The sequence below is a fragment of the Dreissena polymorpha genome, chromosome 5, assembly GCF_020536995.1.
Source record: "Dreissena polymorpha isolate Duluth1 chromosome 5, UMN_Dpol_1.0, whole genome shotgun sequence".
Lineage (NCBI taxonomy): Eukaryota > Metazoa > Mollusca > Bivalvia > Myida > Dreissenidae > Dreissena > Dreissena polymorpha.
The window spans coordinates 72,262,629-72,287,791 of record NC_068359.1 but is presented as its reverse complement, the minus strand read 5'-3'; positions in this window follow the sequence as shown (position 1 = coordinate 72,287,791).

Here is a 25,163-nt window from a genome sequence, read left to right as displayed (position 1 = left end):
GACGGGCCTGCGAAGCCATTATTGCGTGTTGTTATGTTTGGATTTGCGTTTTCCGCTTAAAGGTATGCCATGTAGATACTATCACTTGCAAGACAAGATTCATTTAACGCGTTTTATGTTTTAGATTTTTTTATTGAGCAAAAACATAATTTTAATTGTAAAAATATATAAAAGTATTATATTCGTAAAAAAGACTCGTTTTCCGAAGTTGTGGTGGTTAACGCAAGGCAAGTGGTATGCAACATTACACTTGATATGTATTTGCCTAACGAAATAAGCACATAAATATTATTATGATATCTCGCCTACTACAAAAAAATGACCTAATCCGATAGGCTTAGACCGGTCATGTGCCCATGGTGTATTTTCGATACACCCAGAGTAATTTCTATACACCCGGAGTTTATATATACACACGTTTAGTAACTGATAGTGTATGGGATATACACCCTCAGTACTTTCATACGCTCTCGTATGGTATGAAATTACTGGGGGTGTTTATCTCATACACCATCAGTTACTAACAGTGTAATTTATAAAAACCTTCTGATTGTTAATGTTAAAATAAATACCTGTTTTAAACAGTTTATTGAAATGACCTACTGGCTACACTGTGTTCATTAAAAAATATGTCTTTTTATGAATGTTATTTATAAATCCGTCATATTATTTACTGTCCGTTCGCATTAAACAATGATATGATTAATGTCAGATTAATAAAGGGTCGTGGATGGTTTTGTAGTGATGGATACACAACACCCTTTTTTCTTCTATATTTTTATTTGACACCTGATAACATAATCTGATATGTATCAAAAGTTCATTGTAATACACATGGCAGTACTATTAGCTACATGGATTCGTACGTTTCACAATCACCACAATCTACAGTTGTACTTTTGAATAGTCACTGTGTGTAGATCATTGGAAAAGTCCGATGGCAGTGTTTAAACAAAAACGTTTGATTACATAGAAACGCAAAACACAACTCAAAGCATGATTTTAAAACACAAAAACATATATATCAATACACACACAAAAATAATTATAATACTATGTTCCACTTAATGATTGATTATGAGATTTATCAATTTTCAACCAATACTCAATTGTCAAATTTTACTCTAGCAATATGAATGAAAATACTTAATGGGAAGTGTTAAGATAATATAATTGGGCAGTAAACTCCGCAAACAGTAAATGGTGTATGTATACTGAAAAATCCACAAAAAGGGAAATGTAGTTGCGAATAACACTCTTTCCAAAACATAGCATTGCGGCTAGTAATACTAATTAAACATAAACGTTTATAGTTTGATTTGTCTATGTTGCTCATGTATATGTTAATTTAATCTGTACAATAATACCATCAGTTGTAGATATTGCCTTTTTATGAAGCACGCCTGTTAAAGCGGGTATATACGATTTTTATATGTGCTGAATTGTAAAATATTGATACAAATATGTTATAATAACACACAATATGCAAGAAAAATGATACATTTAAGGCGAATTTTATAAAATACAGCAAATACAAATTAGCGCCCCGAGCCGATTGTGACGAAGATAATTCGTAATTATTTTCCTACAATAACCGATGCATTCGTCTTTTTAGTAAGTGTTCATGTGTCGTATGAATCGATATCGCTGCAGGAATTTCAAATGAACCGTTAAACTAAATTTAGATTCACATCGTACATGCATGATATACATGCTGGTGAATTCGGCTGTACAGCCTTTTTCGATTTCAGAATTAAATATCTGGCTTATTTAGCATTTTTCGACACATGTTCTTCTTAACTTTTATTTTAGTTTATATTGCAATATATGTATAATAATTTTTTTACACATTTTATATTAATCAATATATATTTGACAAGATCGTATATACCCGCTTTAAATCTTGACTGCTTGATTTCACATTGAATTTCGAGTATTGAAATTTTGCTCTTCAGTTTGCTGTTATTTTTTTCACACCGCCTAATATTTATTTGACAATTTTGTAAACTTTTAAGGAAACATATATAGCAAGCACTCAGCTACAACGTATGATTATACAATATAAAAAGATGCACATTATGTACTAATTGTATGCCGATAAGATATACAATTACAACTATCAACTTAATATTTGGTAAAAAAAAATATTGTTACATTTTAAAAAGCTGAGATGGTAACAAAACTTTTTTTTTAAATAGTGGAAAAAAGTATATGTTGCATATTTTACATTTCAGTGATTTTCGGGTTATAGTGTCAACGATGTATTGTTTAATTACCCGACAATTGATCACATAGCAATTATATATAATATCATATGACATGCACCAATAACCATGGCAATATACAAGCAAAACAACGACGGAATAATTATTTTTGGTTTCTTTATAATAAATGTATTATTATACCATCACCTGTAACGTTCCCAAGCATTGAAACGTGTTAAATATTACATATGGTATACATGCCATTGTGGTTGCACAGAGACAAACATACAACAAATACGATCTTATGTTGAAATATCACAATCCGCGCAGAGAAAAAACATCCGGAAATTGTATGTCATATTCGCAGCCGTTGTTAACATAAACGTGTATTTCAACAATTTCGAATGTAAAAATCATGCAAAACATTTAAAACGCATTCTAATTCAACAAATATAAATAACCTATACACGCAATTCAGCAGTAGAGAACTTGGGTATGTAACAAATAATTGATTAGAAGGGGACATCCAACAGTTTTATAATTTTATAATAGTGTGACGGAACAGTACAATAGAAAGATTTACACGGTTTTGGGGAAATACATATTATAAAAGCAGCAGTTACATATTTGATTATTAGTTAAAATTAGTAGTAAAATGTGCAGTTTAAGTGTGGAATGTTGGTACAAGGGCCCAGTTTATAAGCAGTAGTTAGAACGTCAATACAAGAGAATATAAGAAAAATATTAATTTTAGATGGATAGTGTCAATTTAAAAGTTGAATATCATTATCAGGGAACAGAACTTTGCAATCATGGACGAACATAAGTAGAGTAAAAGGATTAGTACAGTAGCAACACTAAACCTGTTGAATGTTATAAATGAACAGTACAATAGCAGAATTATGACAGGTTTATATCAGGGAAAGAGCATTTAAATATCCACAGTTAAACGGATTAATGCCTATCAAAAACATATTATAACTGTTACAGCACGGTTAACTGCATATAAAGCGTTCCAACTAATATACCTTTAACAGTATTTCATGAGGGGTACATATTTATACATTCGTGCTAGGATACACATGTTGCTTCGTTACATTATATGGATGTTGTTTAATGATGGCATATGTTTCTTTTAAAATGTCAAGAAAAATTACAAAATATCGTCCTATGTATCACGATTTTGATTAACATTCAGTAAATGATGCGTGTACGTCCGACTTCATATAATATATATTGAGACATATAATTAAGGACGCGTCTAAGTCATTAATAACAACTAATAAAACTTGCTTACAATTAGCAAAGAAACACGTGTGTATACGTAAACTTTAACCCTTTCAGTGCGGGAACCGAATTTTGAAGGCCTTTGCAAACAGTTTGGATCCAGATGAGACGCCACAAAACTGTTTGCTATTCTGATAATATTCTTTGAAAAAAATCGAAGAAAATGCTAATTTTAGAAATTCAGCAGACGACATTTTAGCAGACGACAAATTTCCCAGCATGCAAAGGGTTAATAGCGTAAGCAAAAATGCACCAAAATAAAAACATATGATTAACTCAAACACAAACAGTAACTAATTTGCATGAAGATGATTGTTTACAATATGGATTGGTTGTAAACCTTGTTTTAACCATTGCAAGACCTGTAAATATGATTTGTTTATGATTTATACCCCATCACTTGTATATGTCTCTGATATACGTTGATAGTGTTCGGACCTTATAAACCGTAGATATACAAAGGAACGCGCTAAATGATCGTTTTTAGTCATTATAATGAGATTTCGATCACGTATGTTAATTAATAGAACCCAACCAGTAATAACAATGTATATTCGTAACATTAGTTTAAACCTATTTATTTTAGCTCGATTGCAGAGAAAGCCTAGGGCTTATTTAAAACGTCATCGAGTCCATTTCCTTGACCTTGAACCAGTACATCGTCTCTATGGGGAAGATCTAAAGAACACTCCCACAGTGGGGATCGAACCCATGACCTCCCGGTCGCTAAGCGGACACCGGTAGCCTCTACGCCACGGCGACCTTATTGGAAAAAATTGTTCTAAATGGACGTGGTTTGTTGTAAGAATGCACGTACAGCGAAGCATTCTTTATAAAATTTACAAATTTCGGTTTTTGCGAAGTTGGTTTGACCATATACGCAAGTTACAAATAGGAAAGTACGAAGTTTATTGTGTACTTATTCATTTTTACTGCAATATTATAGGTGTACGCTAATATTTGTTCTTATTCTGATCTTGGTATTTTGAAGTTTATAGTATATATTTTATTTTATAAATGTTTACAATCGATGAAACTGCAGTTTTTACTTAAATGAATGTTATATATAACTCTTTAAATGTGAAGGAAAGAAGTTGAGACCGCGCTAAATCGAAAAATGCTTCATTCAAGTTTACGGGCAACCGCATGCCAACATAAAACATATTCACACAAAACGGAGTATCTACACACTTATATAAATTGGGTCCAGTTGCCCGGATTTCAACAAACAATAAATGTATTTTACAATAATAACAAAACATGAAAATTTCAACCACGTGTCATTCTTAATTTTAATACTCACTTTAGTTTGACAAAAATTTAAACTGCTTAAGAACTATTTTTTTTTATAAATATACAGGATACAATTACCTAAATCAAAACGGCAAGAATGGCGGCAGTAGTGGTCACCAGAGCCCGAATAATTGCCTCGTATGTCTCGAGCGCCCCCTGGCTGTCAGCACTAGAAATACCATACAATTCCTCGTGCAGATTCAATTTCAGCGTTGGCTTGCCGTTCTGTGGTACTCCTGGTCCCTTAACCTTGAACGTTACAGATGGCGTTGACCCGGTCACTGAACAAATAAATAACACGATTGGATCTTTCATAGGCATTGCTTTTTAACTCATTTTATCAGCATGTTAGCTTATGATAATATGTTTTTAAGAACGACGAGTTTCCGAGTCAAATCCGCTTGTATTTATGAATGCTGCCTGAACATTAACCACTTATGAGCCGCCATGAATGTATCATATTGCTTGTATTTATGGATGCTGCCTGAACATTAACCACTTATGAGCCGCCATGAATGTATCATATTGCTTGTATTTATGGATGCTGCCCGAACATTAACCACTTATGAGCCGCCATGAATGTATCATATTGCTTGTATTTATGGATGCTGCCTGAACATTAACCACTTATGAGCCGCCATGAATGTATCATATTGCTTGTATTTATGGATGCTGCCTGAACATTAACCACTTATGAGCCGCCATGAATGTATCATATTGCTTGTATTTATGGATACTGCCTGAACATTAACCACTTATGAGCCGCCATGAATGTATCATATTGCTTGTATTTATGGATGCTGCCTGAACATTAACCACTTATGAGCCGCCATGAATGTATCATATTGCTTGTATTTATGGATGCTGCCCGAACATTAACCACTTATGGGCCGCCATGAATGTATCATATTGCTTGTATTTATGGATGCTGCCTGAACATTAACCACTTATGAGCCGCCATGAATGTATCATATTGCTTGTATTTATGGATGCTGCCTGAACATTAACCACTTATGAGCCGCCATGAATGTATCATATTGCTTGTATTTATGGATGCTGCCTGAACATTAACCACTTATGAGCCGCCATGAATGTATCATATTGCTTGTATTTATGGATGCTGCCCGAACATTAACCACTTATGAGCCGCCATGAATGTATCATATTGCTTGTATTTATGGATGCTGCCTGAACATTAACCACTTATGAGCCGCCATGAATGTATCAAATTGCTTGTATTTATGGATGCTGCCCGAACATTAACCACTTATGGGCCGCCATGAATGTATCATATTGCTTGTATTTATGGATGCTGCCTGAACATTAACCACTTATGAGCCGCCATGAATGTATCATATTGCTTGTATTTATGGATGCTGCCTGAACATTAACCACTTATGAGCCGTCATGACGTGTATCATATTGCTTGTATTTATGGATGCTACCTGAACATTAACCACTTATGAGCCGCCATGAATGTATCATATTGCTTGTATTTATGGATGCTGCCTGAACATTAACCACTTATGAGCCGCCATGAATGTATCATATTGCTTGTATTTATGGATGCTGCCTGAACGTAAACCACTTATGAGCCGCCATGGATGTATCATATTGCTTGTATTTATGTATGCTGCCTGAACATTTACCACTTATGAGCCGCCATGAATGTATCATATTTATCTTCAAACAATACAAAACAATCCGAATTCCTGTTAGTTTATTGAATTCTTCTTAATCGTCAGTTAATTTGATATAAACATCGAATTAATTGCAATAACTAATTTCTAATTTAATATCACATTAAGTTTTCTTTATATTAAGCTTGGTAAATTCGATTTATTAAAATAAAAAATAAGAGGACTTCCTTAATTGTGAATGTCATTTCATGATATCAATAATTGATTTTATATCAACAATTCGAGTTCTTAATAACGAAAAAAAAGACAGATTCTTTGTTACCAAGTAATAATGCTGTTACAACAATCGTTCGATGATTTAATATCGATCAATATATTTCTTGTTGACATCAATTATTTTTTTATCTTAAATTGCATGTTCAAAATCAATATTTATTTATTTGTTATATTTAAAATGCATGCGGGTTTAAGAATATGAATTATTGATATTAAAAGGGTGTATACAAGAGTAAAGTTTACTGTTAAGCAATTTTGGAAAATATTGTTCCCGAATTGAAATGATGTTTATAATGCGAATATGTTAGCTGATAGGAACTTCATGAAATGAATAACCGTTTATACTGTAATCAAATAAATGTACGCTGAACGAATAGCCTGCTTGGATTACTGTTCTGCAATGAAACGGATGAATGGTAAAAACAGCATAAACGACGCATACACTTCAGTCGATACAATTAAACAGTCACATGTTTAACTTACCGTGCCCCATTTGCTTCCTGAGAATAGCAAGGCCCTCTTCTTTTGACATGAATCTGGTACGTCCGTCCCCTGGCAGCCCCTTGTGAATAGTGCTCTGTGTGAGAGTGGCTCCGCCACCTAGCGGCTCTTCAAACGGCTTATCTCTATCATAATCCGTTAACGGGGGATCAACGCAGAAGAACTTCGTCTTCGTCACACAGACGCCCTCCGGTCGGCGCGGGTCAATATCCCGGTCGCAGTAGAGATTCTCTGAATTGCCGCATTCGGGACACCTCGGGGATGGTTCGTAGCCGAACACGGCTGTGGTCCAGTTGCGCCACAGACCGTCCCGATTCTGCAGGTACTCAAATCCGTGCATCTCTTCCAAGGGGGCGTGACCGGGGAAGTTGTCCACTGCGCAGTCGCCAGGTTCCCGGTAGTCTCTCTCGACGTCCACTCGGCAACTGTTTACCGAAGAAAGTTTGTTATATGTTAACGCATGTGTTAAATCGCGGGTTGCGGCATATCTTCCACACAGTTATTACCATGTACAAGTTAATAAATGTACATTCATTTTTACAGTTCTAAGATTAAACATGGGTAAATTGCAGTTACCAGTGCGTAAAAACTAGTTGTATACCAACGCAAACACGTTCAAGATAATGCAAACGAAGTTCCTAACAAGTAATGCTTAAAGTCCGGAATTTTATAACTAGGATATGAAGATTATTAGGTAAGTAGTGATCGATTGGTCATTGTCGGCTCGGGTACTACTTAAATGTACTCCGGGTACTTTTAAGTTATCTTAAATGTACCCGGGCACGGAAATTATACTGAAACATACCCGGGAATTCTCACGCTGAATTGCTCGTTGTCGGCTTTCTTTTTTAAATTAAGTATGTTCATATTTATGTTAATATTATGTAAAATGAATTTTATATTATCCAAAATCCTACCCCAAATAGCATGTTCAGGCAGGTTTTGTTGAAATAGAATTTTGTTTTGTATTCCGTAGCGTGTTTTACAACATCGGATTTAGGGAGGGAATTAAACTCGGATACAGTCTAAACTTTTCGATAACGTGTAAGTACATTTGCTGTACCCGGTGTACATTTAAGAAAACTTAAGAGTACCAGGGTACAATTAAGTAGTACCCGAGCCGACAATGACTAATCGAGCGTAAATAGTGAATACATATGGAGTCAATCATGCGATTCTTAGAAATGGAATAGAGCTAGTTTTCTAAAGCGCTAACTGTTTCGTTTCGACCATGATGAATGTTATCTTTGTTCAATATTGGCCTATATTTTTTATATTAAATGTTCGTTTTTTGTTGAAACGGCTTGAATATACATGTTAATGTCAAAAATGCAAAATCATCATCTACTTCAAAGTTTCCTAGATTGAGCGTTTGTTTGTTTACACACACTTTATCGTTTGGGATAACGTCACATAACACTATAAAGCGTTCCTAAAGTAAAATATCACAAGTGAAATGATATTAGCGCTAAAGTTCAAACAATAGTTTGCTTTAAAAAAAACGATTCGGCTGCAGGAAAGGATGAATTAACTTCTCACCTCGAGGATGACTGTCGGGTCCTGAACTGCTGCCAGATGTAGTCGATGAAAGTGTGGTGCATGTAGAACAAGGGGTCGTATGGCGCCATCCGAACGTAAGACATGTCCCCGCCCACCCAGTCGTGAACACCATCGTGTAAAACCTCTATGTTGTTAACCTGCTGGTAGTAGTTTGGCGTATTTCCGGTCGATATATTCTGCAGGAGACGGGAATAACCAATAACCATAAAGACGGTATTTAGAAATAACCAACCGGAGGATTAGATTAATGTAGGACTGTGCAGTCCAAAATTTTGGATTCCAGTGAACGATCTCATAAGTTGACAACAAGTATGCACTGTGTTTTCATAGATCTTGCAAGTTATAAAGCATGAAGTGCTTCAGGTGCTAAAGTTAACGATAACACTATGTTGCATCATTGACCTCCTCCATTTAAAATTTACGTCGCAATCTTGTTTGTCACGTGATTACCCCCTCTGAAATTAGCTATAACAGAAATGTAATTCAAAATGTGTTACCAAGCTTAAGTTGTTGGGATATTGTAAGCTAGGGATAAACAAATACATAAAGTTACTTAAATACGATGTGTTACAATTTAAGTGTCACTAGGATATTTTTCCAAGGTAAGAAAAAATAGGCTGATGGTCAGGCTCATTTTTTCCAGAACTTGAAGGCTTGCGTGCATTGTTAACTTTTAGTCGGTTGTTTTAAAGTTCATATTAATGTACTCATTAACACATTTATGCTTAGCGTCTAGAAAAAGGGCCTTGGCAAACAGCGTAGACCCAGATGAGACGCCGCATGATGCGGCGTCTTATCACGGTCTGCGCTGTTTGCTTAAAGGAATTTCTGTAAGAAATATTCTAAATATAGAAATAAATATACCAGTCATCCCTAATTTTGGAAATAAAGTGATCCAATTTAGAAGAATGGGAGAGTCCGCTATGGCATAAATGGGTTAAGGATAATATCACATGCCAAAAACCTACCGCATAATAGCAAAACCTCATCAGCTGGTCAATATCGTCCTTGTTGATCAACCGGGGCGGACATGTTCCGTTCCGCGCAATGTCACGTCTGATCAAGTCGTTGAAGCCGCCGTACATGAACCGGAAGGGGCCCTCTCGGACGATGCCGTCGCCATTGCCGGCGAAGCATGAGCTCCAGATGACAGAGTCCGACGGAAGTGGCAAGTAGTAGTCCATGGAGTAGTCCCAGTAAGCGAGTGACACTTCCGGGTCGACTTCGCGCAACTTTTCCTCGACCCTGAATCGGACCATCAGTTTGTGTAATTAACCCATTTATGCCTAGTGGACTCTCCCATCCTTCTAAATTGGATCAATTTATTTCTAAAATTAGGGATGTCTAGTATGTTTATTTCTATATTTAGAACATTTCTTACAGGAATTTATTTAAGCAAACAGCGCAGACCCTGATGACGCGCCGCATCATGCGGCGTCTCATCTGGGTCTACGCTGTTTGTCAAGGCCTTTTTTCTATACGCTCGGCATATATGGCTTAATGTGTATGATCTTTTTTCGTCGCGTTGTTTCATAAACTATTTTGGATGTTGAGACTGCTTATTTGTATATTTAGAGAAAGATCGCTTGAAATGTAACACTGGTGTGACCGCAATTATATTGCTATACTGTCAGGCATGCTAGTTGTATGTTATTTATTGTATGCAATGCATTGTAATGTATTTAAGTATTTAAATACGTCGTCCCTGACATAATGCTCCTACCAAAGGGAAATGACTCTATTTGTGTCGTGTTCTGAGAAAACTGGGCATAATGCATGTGCGTAAAGTGTCGTCCCAGATAAGTCTATGCTGTCCGCACAGTCTAATCAGGGACGACACTTTCCGCTTAAACTAGATTTACGGTAACAAGGGACTTTCTTTAAACGAAAAATACCATTAAAGCGGAAAGTGTCGTCCCTTCTTAGCCTGTGCGGACTACACAGGCTAATCTTGGACGACACTTTATGCACATGCATTATTCCCAGTTTTCTCAGAACACGACACATTTTGTCTTGACAACGTAATACGAACGCTCCGACTACACTCACGCTGCTAAGAAGACGCGGTGCCAGGGCAGGAAGCTGGCCCCGTGGTGTTTCCGGAGAACCTGTTGGCCGTGGATACGGCCGAAGCTTTGTAGCACGCCCGTCTGAAACAAAGTTTTTGTTTTAGTTCAAACCTATTTATTTAATCTCGATTGCATCGAAAGCCTAAGGCTTATATAAACTCTCTCGAGTCCGTTTCCTGGGCCTAGAACCAGTACTTGGTTTCTTTGGGGGAGATCTAAAGAACGCTCACACGATGAATATCGAACCCTTGACCTCCCGGTCGTTAGGTGGACACAACATCCATGACACCACGGCGACATCTGAAACAAAGGCGCAATAAATGTTACCTGGGCATCTTAAACTCATTTATTTAAATTTATAATAAAAGGTCGTTCTAGAAACAACCTTATGAAGATTGGTAGTTGGACCGGAAATAATGAAAGGAATAAGGAAATGCCCTTTGAAAAAGTCAAACAGCATCATCGCGGAAAATATATTAGCATGCTAGAACGCGATATTTAAGTAATCTGATTACTGGATACAAGTCTCATTTGCGCCCCAGCATGATAGGCGTCAAACAAGTCGATGGAGTTAAGATCTAAACCAACCTTTACTGATCCTTAAAGGCACAGGATAAGTATTGGTGAAAAGCATCAAAGGGCGTCGGGAATTTCAGTGTAAAAGGCACTCAATGAAGTTACATGAAACGATTTTTTTTCTACTGTAAATATTAATATATTGGCCGATTATTTTAATCAAAATAGAAAAAGATACCGGTATAACCATTATCTATGATTTGTGTTATAACCCCCAAATAACCATTATCTATGATGTTGTGTTATAAACCCTTAATAACCATTATCTAGGATTTTGTGTTGTAACCCGCAAATATTCGATAGTTCATTGTATTAACATTAATTTCCTTTTTTACTGGCATCCGTGTGCAATTTTCATTAATGGAACAGAACTGTGTAGGATTTAAAAAATCTGCTTCATCTCACAAAATGCGCATTGATAGTGTCACCTAAAAAAGTCCATACCAAAGGGTCCATACCACCTGGATAGTATTACGTGTCGCGTTTCGCGCTCCATATGTGGTACTTAAAAAAAAACTCCGAGGAGTGCTTGACTCTAGCGAAACGGGTTGCTGGGACACAGCTCCTCTTTGATAAGCGGCTGCTTCCTTTATCGCAACTCATTGTTACAATCAATAATACGTGTCGCGCTTCGCGCTCTATATGTGGTAGGGATAGTACTTAGGGCCTATGATAGACAACCATTAACAACAACAAAAATACATGCAAAATAGATGTTTTGTTTGTATTTATTTGTAAATATAGAAACACGTGTATTTTTTTATAAGATATTTAAGAGATGTAAGAAATTTTATTAGCGTTGTCACCATGCGTCATCCATTAATTAAAAAAAAAATGTGCAACGTTGTATTTAGGTCTCATTAAAATGCTATTAAATAAAATAAATAAATAAATAAATAAATAAATATATATATATATATATATATTAAGAATATAATATATATAAATAAATGAATAATATATAAAAAATGATCCCCGCCTGGGAATCGAACCCACCAACTCCCGATCGCTAGGCGGACACCTCATCCACAACCCACGGAGACTGTTGAAGTTTCAGACAAAAATGTTGACTTTTTATTTAAAGTTTCACCGATTCGCGTATTTGCCCAGTCCCTGTGATCTTTTATTAGTGCCCAGTCACCGTGTTTAGCTTTTAATTAAAAGAATTAACTTTGCATTATTGGCAAAAAATGTTGTAATAAATAAAATAGGCACAAATGCAGTACTTAATTACACTAATTTACACAAAAAATCACTAATATGCAAGATATTCTTTAAAAAAAATATATACATTGATCCGCACAATAACTGCTCCTCCCATAAGCGAAAAAAAAAACGCACCACAAACTAGTCGCCGCTCTCCAGAGCGACGCCAATAAAGCCCTGACAAAATATTTAAACCAAAGTGATGATATTTCAATCTTAAAGAATCTGCTCCATATGTACATGATACATTCCAGAAATGTGTTCAAGTAATGATAAATCTCCCTTTAATTATTTTCCTGTTACCGTAACTACATTGTTTGTATGTGATAGGTAATAACTTCATTTGATGCGCTGTTTAGTAAGTAGCTGTATATTTGAGCCTTGGTCTGAGACAACTGGGCTTAATACCTGTGCGTAAAGTGTCATCCCAGATTAGCCTGTGCAGTCTGCACAGGCTAATCAGGGACAACACTTTCCGCTTTTATGACATTTTTCGTTAAAATGAAGTCTCTTCTTCGCAAAACTCAAATTCAGGCGGAAAGTGTGTCCCTGATGAGGCTGTGCGGACTGCATAGGCTAATCTGGGGCGACACTTTACGCACATGCATTATGCCCATTTTTCTCAGAGCGAGACTCATGTGTTGCTGTCGACATGAAGTGGCTTCAACCGATGTTTAAGCGTCAATGTCGGTACGTGGACGACGAAATTCACACCTTGTAGAGAACGTTGAACGCCCGGAAGAGCTTCAGTCGCTCCGAGACGGATAGAACCCGGATGTCGCGCCTTACTCGGTAGCCGCTAACGGGCGGATTCTTCCCGAATCTGTGTTAAGGCAAACATGTATATGCTATTTCTTGTAGATAACAAGGGAATACGAGTATTTACAACTGTTAAAGTCTCTACAACGCTCAAAATCTACGAAACTTTCGTAAACTATTTCGTAAAATAAAGTTAATACCTAAACAATCAGTGTTTCTTATAGCACTAGGCACAATTTCAACGCTAGATGTGGTATAATTACATAGATTTTTGTAGATACAAAATGCTCGTTTTTATTTATTTGTGGACACAATAAATTCCATGTTAAAGTGATATTATGGACATCTAACAGTTTATAGGTGTCTATCGCAACCGTTGTTTATTTTTTGGGGTTTCACTTCATAAACACTTATATTTGTAAATGCAGCATCAACATACTAAAACAATATCCCGGAAAGAGAAAAATAATGCATATGAATATCAACCGTACTTTCGTTTGACAACTGATCATGCGTGTACGATGTGAACCTAAATGTTTTAGTGCATTTTCTTTGTTACGACACAAAGACACAATGTTGTTTTACGGATCATTTCCGCTTACAGAACTGGGTGAGTCACGTAAAATATCAATGTAAAATATATTTTTATAAACAACTGGTAGCAAGATGAATTGCACATAATTCGTCAGTAACCACATTTTAATTTACTCTTTTGACCTGTTTATTCTTTTCAGCTCAATTCAACAGTGAAAACGCCCATAATATCACTTTAATTTCCTGCGAATATATCTATTGATACGAGACACGAACACTAAAATGGTACCATGTTAAAACCATAACAAAACGAGCATTTTGTATCTAAAAACATCTATTTTACCAGACCACATCTGGCGTTGAACTTTTGGCAATTTCCATAAGGAACACTAATTTTTAAATATTTAGCTTTATTTTACGCAATATTGTACGATAGTTTCGTTGATTTCGAGTAGTAATGTTACTTTAATTTTTTGTTATACCAGTGCGGAACAACAAGACTTACGATTATGTTTGCTGTTTTACTTTTAAACCACATCGATCTCATTACGTAATAATATCTTCGCAATTTTTATAATATACTCCGTTTAAAAAAAAAGTAAATAACGATGGGTAAGCTTTAACTAAAAGGGAATGGGTCCATATAAATATCAATTTATTAAAGCGGGTATATACGATCTTGTCAAATATATATTGATTAATATAAAATGTGTAAAAAAATTATTATACATATATTGCAATATAAACTAAAATAAAAGTTAAGAAGAACATGTGTCGAAAAATGCTAAATAAGCCAGATATTTAATTCTGAAATCGAAAAAGGCTGTACAGCCGAATTCACCAGCATGTATATCATGCATGTACGATGTGAATCTAAATTTAGTTTAACGGTTCATTTGAAATTCCTGCAGCGATATCGATTCATACGACACATGAACACTTACTAAAAAGACGAATGCATCGGTTATTGTAGGAAAATAATTACGAATTATCTTCGTCACAATCGGCTCGGGGCGCTAATTTGTATTTGCTGTATTTTATAAAATTCGCCTTAAATGTATCATTTTTCTTGCATATTGTGTGTTATTATAACATATTTGTATCAATATTTTACAATTCAGCACATATAAAAATCGTATATACCCGCTTTAAAGATTATTAATATGTTCGTTGTAAGTTGTGGCACTCTGACTCTTATTTCTCTGATCGCTAGGGGATTAAACATAATCTATCAAAACGAATTACAATTACAAATACATGTTTTGTATTCTAATAGAAAAGTGTTCAATCGGACACGTGTATCGCATCTGATTATGTGATTCTAATTAAGCAAATATATTTGCAATTAGAATTTGATCCATGTACCAAACCTGATTTGGAGCTTTCTTTGCATTGCTTATTAAATTTGACAGTTTACTATTTGGAACATATTCAAAAGAACTACAACATCAATGACTTATTTAAGCTTTTGCGCTAGTCAGAAATGAGTGTTTCATTGTATTTTTCTTGTTTTGTTATACCAAACAAAATATCTTGTAAAATGCGATGTTGGATGGTTAAGCGAAATCATGACTATATATCACTAAAAAAATAACAAACGCACATAACAAGACCGATAAATTATTTTATATCCGCAGTATATGAATGTCATAAAATATCAATGTTCACACCGTTTACCATTGTGAACATAAATAATACGACACAAGACGTGACATATTGTGTTGCATGAAATACAGATGACGGGTTTACATAACGAGCATAACGTATTGGCTAAATGCTGTCAAATATTTAACTTATCGGCAATGTTACTACATGTTTATGCATTGTGATGACATAATACGTACATGCATGATGTACCACGAAAGTAAAAGATGTATTAAAGACAATTCCGCGATTGTATTGTTTTTTTAGTTTATGATGGTTGTTGTTTGATAATTGCATACATTCAATAGTGAGAAATAAAACAATACAAAAGAATAAAAATGAGTCACTGATTTCGTTTTTGAGATGTAATGTTATATGTATGATTAAAATACTAAATTAATACATAATTGAATTTTACATGTTTTTTTTATAAATATGACATGCATTATTCTAACAACGAAATAACTCGAAAAGTATAAATCCTATTAATTTGTGCTATTTGTTTTATTTACATGACTTTATTCATTTATGGAAACTAAGGGGTTTTCGATTCACCAATTATTGCCTTTTATACGTTTGAGAATCCTCAGTACTTCTCTAGGTATTTCAGTTTTTGGCGATCGACAAACACACGGACGGATGAGCAGGGGAAGAAATCGACTCCAATGTTTTATGATAATGCCTTAAGTATGCAACGTTTAAATTATTTAAACATTCAGGTTTGCTTTTTTCGATTTGAGCAACAATGAACCATCCTTTAATATCTGGTAAAAGGGGGGTCTTGCAGAATAGATGCAATATATTCCCCTTTATAAGTATATGAAGTTTTATCACATTACTGTTTGTTGTTTTTAACGATGTAAGGGGGCGAAGAGATGGACGGGCATACTGACGAACGAACTGACAGGGGAAGGACATAAATACATGACAATCGAAATGTAAACCTTTAGGCTAATACAGGGTAATCGGTACGGAACAAAAAAAAAGCTTTAAAACAATTTAACACTCTTCAACTTCCTATCACACCGCTGTTTTGTTTCACACAGCTAACATGGAGCGTATGTAAGTCTTCACACAGCTAACATGGAGCGTATGTAAGTCTTCACACAGCTAACATGGAGCGAATGTAAGTCTCGTGTTTTGTTTCACACAGCTAACATGGAGCGTATGTAAGTCTCGTGTTTTGTTTCACACAGCTAACATGGAGCGTATGTAAGTCTCGTGTTTTGTTTCACACAGCTAACATGGAGCGTATGTAAGTCTCATGTTTTGTTTTACACAGCTAACATGGAGCGTATGTAAGTCTCATGTTTTGTTTCACACAGCTAACATGGAGCGTATGTAAGTCTCATGTTTTGTTTTACACAGCTAACATGGAGCGTATGTAAGTCTCATGTTTTGTTTCACACAGCTAATATGGAGCGTATGTAAGTCTCATGTTTTGTTTCACACAGCTAACATGGAGCGTATGTAAGTCTCATGTTTTGTTTTACACAGCTAACATGGAGCGTATCACACCGCTTGTTTTGTTTCACACAGCTAACATGGAGCGTATGTAAGTCTCATGTTTGTTTTGTTTCACACAGCTAACATGGAGCGTATGTAAGTCTCGTGTTTTGTTTCAAACAGCTAACATGGAGCGTATGTTAGTCTCATGCAAAAACACGGAACGAAAAGGTTTGTAGTTTTGTCGTAAAAGACTTTCGTCTTGTGTTCTTCATAAATCGGTTTGTCCGATATTAAACTTATATTACATAACAATGAACAGTACATCACTTGTGGTAGTAATGCACGCCTAATTCAGGAAAACACATACTTTAAACTTATTTCATATAAGACTGCATGAATCGATTATAATGAACATCATCACCATCACAATGTATGGTATGCTATGTTCGTATGTAGCATCGACAAATAAAATTCCAACAACAGCTTACTAGGTGAATAAACGTCATTTTAAAACAGTAACGTGTCAAAATTGGTTGATGACTGGTCAAATTGCATAACTTCAAGGTAAAACCAACACAAGTTATGTCGGTTTAAAATCTGCTTTATTGGCTTATTTTAACATTTGTTTTATGGTATAAACTGGTATTGAAATAGGTGCATTATTCATATATGTATGTATATTACAATGACAGTGTCAGCAATAGTCTGAATCGAAATTTGAAAATCGATATCAAATGTGGAGTTTGTACGAACACCAAACTACCTCTTGGGTCGAAATTCATACGTTTTCAAGCTGGGTTTGATTTCAATTTGCAATGTGTCTGATTTGTTGTTTTATTATGACGACGTTACTTACTTTTTCGCGGCGAATTCTGCGAGCAAGGCGTAGTCTTCTGGTAGCATTGGGTTGGCGGTGACTCTGTTCACAAAGTACGTCCGCAGGCACGCCTCGGCTGCTAGGGTCTGGTTCACAGGCTCGTTCTGCATATAATATGAACAGTGAGAACTTCCGGGCTTCAAGAAAATAATTGTATGTGCGTCCGGTCACAAAGAACATCTGCATGCAGGCCTGGGCCTTCCGGATGGTGTTAACAGTCTCGTCCGGTATGTGCATTTATTATATGACATAATTTAGTTCATATGGAAATATATTATAATGATAAATGCTTTCCAGTTTAAAGGTTTTTTTTTACCAATCGATGCAACACGTGATACTATTACTATTTCTCTGTAAAAAAATGAATTAATGATCATGTCAAGTCGGTTTATTCCTGCAAACGTCTTCAGTTTATAGCTTTTAACATGAAAATTACACTAAGGCTAACAAAAATAAAAGAACTTGACCACGTGCGAAGGTTTCGTATGATTTTTTTTTCACGCGTGAAAAAAGCATTTGAAAACAACACATAAAAAAGGAATAATCATGCACTGGCTGTACTTACCTAATTAACTGACTGTGGTGGAAGACTATATGTCAATCAAATGAATACTTGAAGATACTTTGAAAAACAAGTAATGCTTAATCAAATCTAAATAATTTAAATTCCAAATGCAGAAATTTTTGTACTTTGGGAATTTGGGGCTACTGAAACAAAAACAAAACCAATCGCAACAAAAATAAACAAGCACTAATAATAATACAAATGATGATGATAATGATGATGATCATCATGATGCTGATTATAAAGATGATCATGATGATCATGATAATGATCATGATGATGATGAACTATTTTCGCGATGAACCATCGACTTTTACGACTTAATTATTTCAAACAATGATTTGATTTTCACTTGTTGAGAAAGAATATCGGCATATATATTTTAAATCTTGTACTGAGGGTGCGCAAAGAAAAAAACTACTCTCCAAACGTTTTTTTATGTTCTAGTTTAAATTGTACGATGAACATTCATTATGGTACCTACGCTATAAAGATGTAAGAAGTTAAAATGGGTACAGTATCGAACACAATGGTTGAATTCACTTGCACGTGTGATTATACTAGCGCATTTGAATATATTGCTGAATCTATAAAACGACATCATATAACACAAGAGATTGCCAAGCAATATGGTCCCCTACCGGTAAAACTGCACGATTGTCAGAATGTTTAAAAAATGTTTATTTGTTGCCATAGCAACCAGAATTATTGACGTAGGAACAAAATGAAATGGCGTGCACAATCTCCATATTGCCATCTATCCATGTTTTAAGTTTCATAAACAAATATGAAGAACTTTTAAAGTTATTGCAGTATCCAGAAAAGTGTGACAGACAGACTTACAGACAGACAGAGCGCAAGCGCAAACCATAAGTCCCCTCCGGTTTCACCGGTAGGGGACAATAAATGATACAGCTTCATTGTAAATAAAAATATGTACGATAAATTATCTTTGCTCGTGTGAAAGTGTAGTGCTATAGTAAAACAAAACCAAAAGAAAACAGTCCATTGCTTTACATGCTTTGTAAAAATTACACAACACCTCAATCGTTAATGAACAACATGAACTACTTAATATAATACAAAACACAAAACAAGAGGGCCTGAAAGGCCCAAAGTCGCTCACCTGAGATAAAAAGAAATGATCAGTTCTTTGCAGCCCAAGATATCAATGGAACAAATGTTCTAACCGAGTTTTATGAAGAATGAACAACAAATGGCCCCTGGCAGCCATGTTTTTTAACAGCCCTGAACCATTTTTGAACTCTTCCAAGTTATGTCAAAATTTCATGAAGATTGGGCCAAATATGTGTTTTCTAGACTGTTTACATGTTTTCAAACTCACTTTCACCAAACAAATAATAAATAACTCACTTTCATTGTATTATTCACTTAAGTCCAATGTAAGACACTTAAAGAAAACAAACAGTTTAAATCCATTTCTTCGGCTGTGATTTATAATTTATAACTTGCGTTAATAACAACACACTAAGTCACTTTAATTGAAAGACTAGCTGAGATTTGTCATTTCATAAATTCACTATGTTTACTCATCACTTATTAAACACACTAACTTGTTGTTGCATAAATTTACTAAGTCCTGTTCTTTATTAAATCACTAACTCATTTTTTTCACTTAGAGAAAAAATACTAAGATACTTTGCCTTAGTTATCACTTAGTTAATAATTGCACTAAGTTAAATGAACTAAACTAACTTCACTAACTTAACATTTCCAGTTAGTTAAACGCAGTAAAGCACTAATTCAATATTTTTATTAAGACAAAAATAAGACTAAGTCACTTTTACTAAGTGAAATTTCAACTTAGAACATTAAACTCACCTCCGTGATAAACCTAACAGTTGCTACACTAAACAGGTCTGGCAGATTAGTAATTCACTAACCCCAAACTTTCCATTAGAGGACTAAGTCTTTCAACTTAGAGCCAGTGGGTCTAACATTAGTCTTTCACTTGTATACCCAGATGTTTCAGGTGATTAGTTTCTTATAGGAAAAGCCAACAATGTGCCAGTACCCTGATTCTGAGGTGTATATATCATACATTGCTAGAAACCTAGGTAAACATCCAATCAAATGAGAGCACTGCTATTCTTAGTATCCAGGTAAAGATAAGCACTGGTCACAATAGATGCAGCACTGACGACTGATGTAAATATCTGCATCCACACTTACAGAGAGTTTAAAGCATTTTTTTCATTTCTTAAGAATTATCATAAATGAAAATATACCGGATCTATCATAAATGAATTTATAAGTTATTAACTATCATAAATGAATTTTAAAGTTATTAAAAATTGTAATTCAAAGAATCATTTTTGTAAAAATAAAACTAAGTAAACAATTACAAGGCAGGCGTTACAATACACATAAAGAAAACTGCCCCACTCCCTAGAGGCCATGTTTTTCCACTGATCACGACCATTTTCAAACTCGTCCGAGACAGCCATATAACTAATGTTTTGACAAAATTTCATGATGATTAGGCAAAAAATGTTTCTTCTAGACTATTCACAAGCTTTTATACTATATAAATATAAGGAAAAAGACCCCACCCCCTCCCCCTTGCGGCCATGTTTTTTTACCGATCCAAACCATTTTCGAACTCAACTGTTGTAACTAGGAAACAAATTTTCTGACCAAATTTCATGAAGATTGGGCAAAAAATGTGTCTTCTAGACTATTCACATGTTTTCACTATATACATATACATAAAACTGCCCCACCCCCTGGCGGCCATGTTTTTCCACCCATCATGACCATTTTTGAACTCGTCCGAGATATCTATAAAATCGATGTTTAGAAAAAATTGTATGATGAATAGGCAAAACATGTGACTTCTAGAGTGTTCACAAGCTTTTTTTACTATATAAATATAAGGAAAATGACCCCCCCCCCCAGCGGCCATGTCTTTTACCGATCCGAATCATTTTCGAACTCAACCGTCATATCCAGAAAACACATGTTCTGAACAAATTTCATAAAAATTTGACCAAATATAAGACTTCTAAAGTGTTCACATGTGTTCACTATATACATATAGAGAAAACTGCCCCGCCCCCTGGCGGCCATGTTTTTTCACCGATCTGGACCATTTTCGAACTCGTCAAAACCAATGTTTTGAACAAGTTTCATGATAAATGGGCAAAAATTGTGACTTCCTGAGTGTTCACAAGGTTTCTCTATAGCCTTATAAGGAATACTGCCCCGCCCCCTGGCGGCCATGTTTTTTCAACGGACCGGAACCACTTTTGAACTCAACCTACATATCATTTAAACAAACATTTTGACAAAGTTACATGAAGATTGGACACCAAATGTGACTTTTACAATGTTCACAATGTTTTTCTTTTTTTGACCTAGTGACCTAGTTTTTAACCCAGCATTACCCAGTTTCGAACTCAGTCGAGGTATCAATGGGACAAATATTCTGACCAAGTTTCATGAAGATTAAATGTGGCCTCTAGAGTGTTCACAAGGCGAAATGTTGACGCCGCACGACGGACAAAGGCGATCACAAAAGCTCACCATGAGCACGTTGTGCTCAGGTGAGCTTAAAAGAGAACCAAATATATTAACCAAATGTGAATTACCCTAGGACATTGGCAAGTTCCTATAGTCAATAACCACCAATTCGTATCCATGTATGTTTTATGTACTTAAAGTGATATTATGGGCATCTAACAGTTTATAGGTGTCTATCGCAACCGTTGTTTATTTTTGGTGTTTTCACAATTTTGTTTTACGGATCATTTCGGCTTACAGGACTCACCAGTCATGTAAAATATCGAATATAACATAAAATATATTTTTATAAACAACTGGTAGTAAGATGAGTTGCAGATAATTGGTCAGTAACCACATTTTAACTAACTCTTTTGACCTGTTAATTCTTTTAAGCTCAATTCAACCGTGAAAACTGCCCATAATATCACTCCAACAATAATTTGAAATGAATTCGTGTTTTACGTTTACGCAAACTTTATTTTTGCAAACCTGTTGTTAAATAGTATCTAATCAGATTACATGGATAGTTTATTTTAACAGTATCAAACCACTGAACGACATTAAACAAATCCCGCAACATTTATGTTACACATCGACACAAGTCATTCTCTTTAATAAACTGGCATTGGTACAAAATACAGTTATTTGTATACGCACATGCCATTATCGAGCGTGTGTTATAGTTTAACGTGTTATCCTAAGACCGCGATAGTACATGAGGTATTTAAAGGGGCCTTTTAACAGATTTTGGCATGTTTTGAAGTTTGTCATTAAATGCTTTATAGTGGTAATTGTAAACATTGGATCTAAAAAGCTTCAGTTAAAAACAAAAATAAAATTAAAGAAAGAAAGAAAAAAGTAACCCTCAACTGGGCTCGAACCACTGATCCCTGGAGTAAAAGTCTATCGCTAAAACCACTCAGCCATCCATGCTCATGCAATGAGTGATGTATTATATACTTTAAATCAGCAATCCTCGTAGCATCACAAACTAAAACGACAACAACAGAACTCTCCAAATTATTCAATCGTTTCGCGTTGCAACGCTTTATAATTTTCAGGTTTTTAAATCGTCAAAAGATGCATATAATAGATATTTTAGAGCATGGTAAATGTTCAGAATTACCGTTTCCTCACAAATATCATAACTAAAACGAAAATTTGCGAATCTGAAACAATTTTTATTTTATTTTGTCAATTTACCAAAACGTGAAAAGGCCCCTTAAATCCGACCAGAAATTATATCCGATACAGTTGCGTTTTTATAACGTCAGCGATTCTCACACACTGGAAAGCGTTTTACAGAGTTTCAATTTGGCTAAGTGTCCGTATACATTCACGAATTTGTAACCAAATTTAATATTAATTGATCATTATTTAGTTATTATTGTATAATTAAGTATTGCGTGAACGTAATGTTTGTCTATGATAACGCAACCAAATAAACAACTTACTTGCGTGCACTAACATTTATATGCGTTGAATGTGTGGAATACCCGATACAAGTGGCGAGTACGATTAAGAATAAAGCATCCAACATATATAGTGGCATTCATGTTTTCACTGGATCATTTAGTTATCAGTTTGACATATATCATGAAATATCAGTGCTGACTAGTGGATGAATATTTTCATAACCTATTTGTGCAAGCAAGCAGAAAAAACGGCTTGCAATGGGTTATTAACCAAATAATTATCGTTAAAAAATTCGTTGTAGTAAAACATAAATAGTTATTATGATTTTTTTTAATTTACATTATATCGTATTTCGGTGTATATTAGTGTGCACAAATATGAAACTAATAATTCAGCATAATTTTATGACATTACAATTCGTGCGTGCTATTGGAGCATTTTATTCGGGAATAAGCTTTGTTCTAAAAAATAACAACTCATTAAAATAAATGTATTTTACTACAGTCGACGGAGCATGTAGTATTTTAATACTAAATGAAAAACGGACGTTTTGCAGACCCGTATTTGAGTATCTTTCAATGTTAGAAAATAATATAGTTTACAGCTTTTCAGATTAGAATATAATAAGCAAAAAGCTACATTCTACTGTATGACATACCGTTGCATTGTTGGCACACCCGATAAATACCAAATGCGTAAGCCATGTTAACTAAACAATTTGACATACCTATAGTTTTGAAAAATTCCTAAGATTCTGTTCCTTTTTTCACACATATTTTCAAATATTTTAACCAAAAAATAAAGATGATAAATACAAAGATATAGCGAATACCCTAAAGCGTTACAATGTGTCTTACCTGTGCACGTTGCTCGCACGCTAGGACCTCTGCTGGTTTCACAAACACATCGCTCGGGCACGGCTGCTGGGCATTCACAAGAACGGATATCGCACACCAAAGGCTCACACCAAAGACTCCTTTGTAAAACATTACTGTATTTACGAGCCAAATTAGAGAAGATCCACACGAAGAGTGCGAGGGAACAGCCGATTCTTCTCCTTAAATCTGTCTTTTTGACAAAGACATGTGACTTGGAGCACGTGATCCAAAGCTCGTCCCAACCAATCAGCGTATGCGGGCACTACTCTCTTGAAATAATGCTGTATAAGAGAAGGCATGACGAAAAGCAAAAAAAAATGGATTTACAAAATGAAATCTTTAAACTCCTTGTGGGGTTATAAACCATAACAGTAAATACAAGTGGCAGTGCAACCAGTCGTGACAGACACAGTAAACCCTGGACTAAGTGCAGGACACAGGCAGCAAATAAGCTCAAAGCCATTTGTGATGTAGCACATTTATTTAATTTCGAGTATTATACCGCATTATTAAAAGGTTCACCGCCATGCTTACCTAAAATAAATCATTTAAATAAATTGCAGTAGCGCGTTACTTTCCGACGTCGCATAAAATGATATTATGGACATTTTTCACTGTTGAATTGAGCTGAAAAGAATTAACAGATCAAAAGAGTTAGTTAAAATGTGGTAACTGACCAATTATCTACAACTCATCTTGCTACCAGTTGTTTATAAAAATATATATTATATTCGATATTTAAAGTGATATTATGGGCATCTAACAGTTTATAGGTGTCTATCGCAACCGTTGTTTATTATTGGTGTGTTCACTCGATATACACTTATATTTGTTAATGCAGCATCAACATACAAAAACAATATCCCGGAAAGAGAACAATACTGCATTTGAATATCAACCGTAC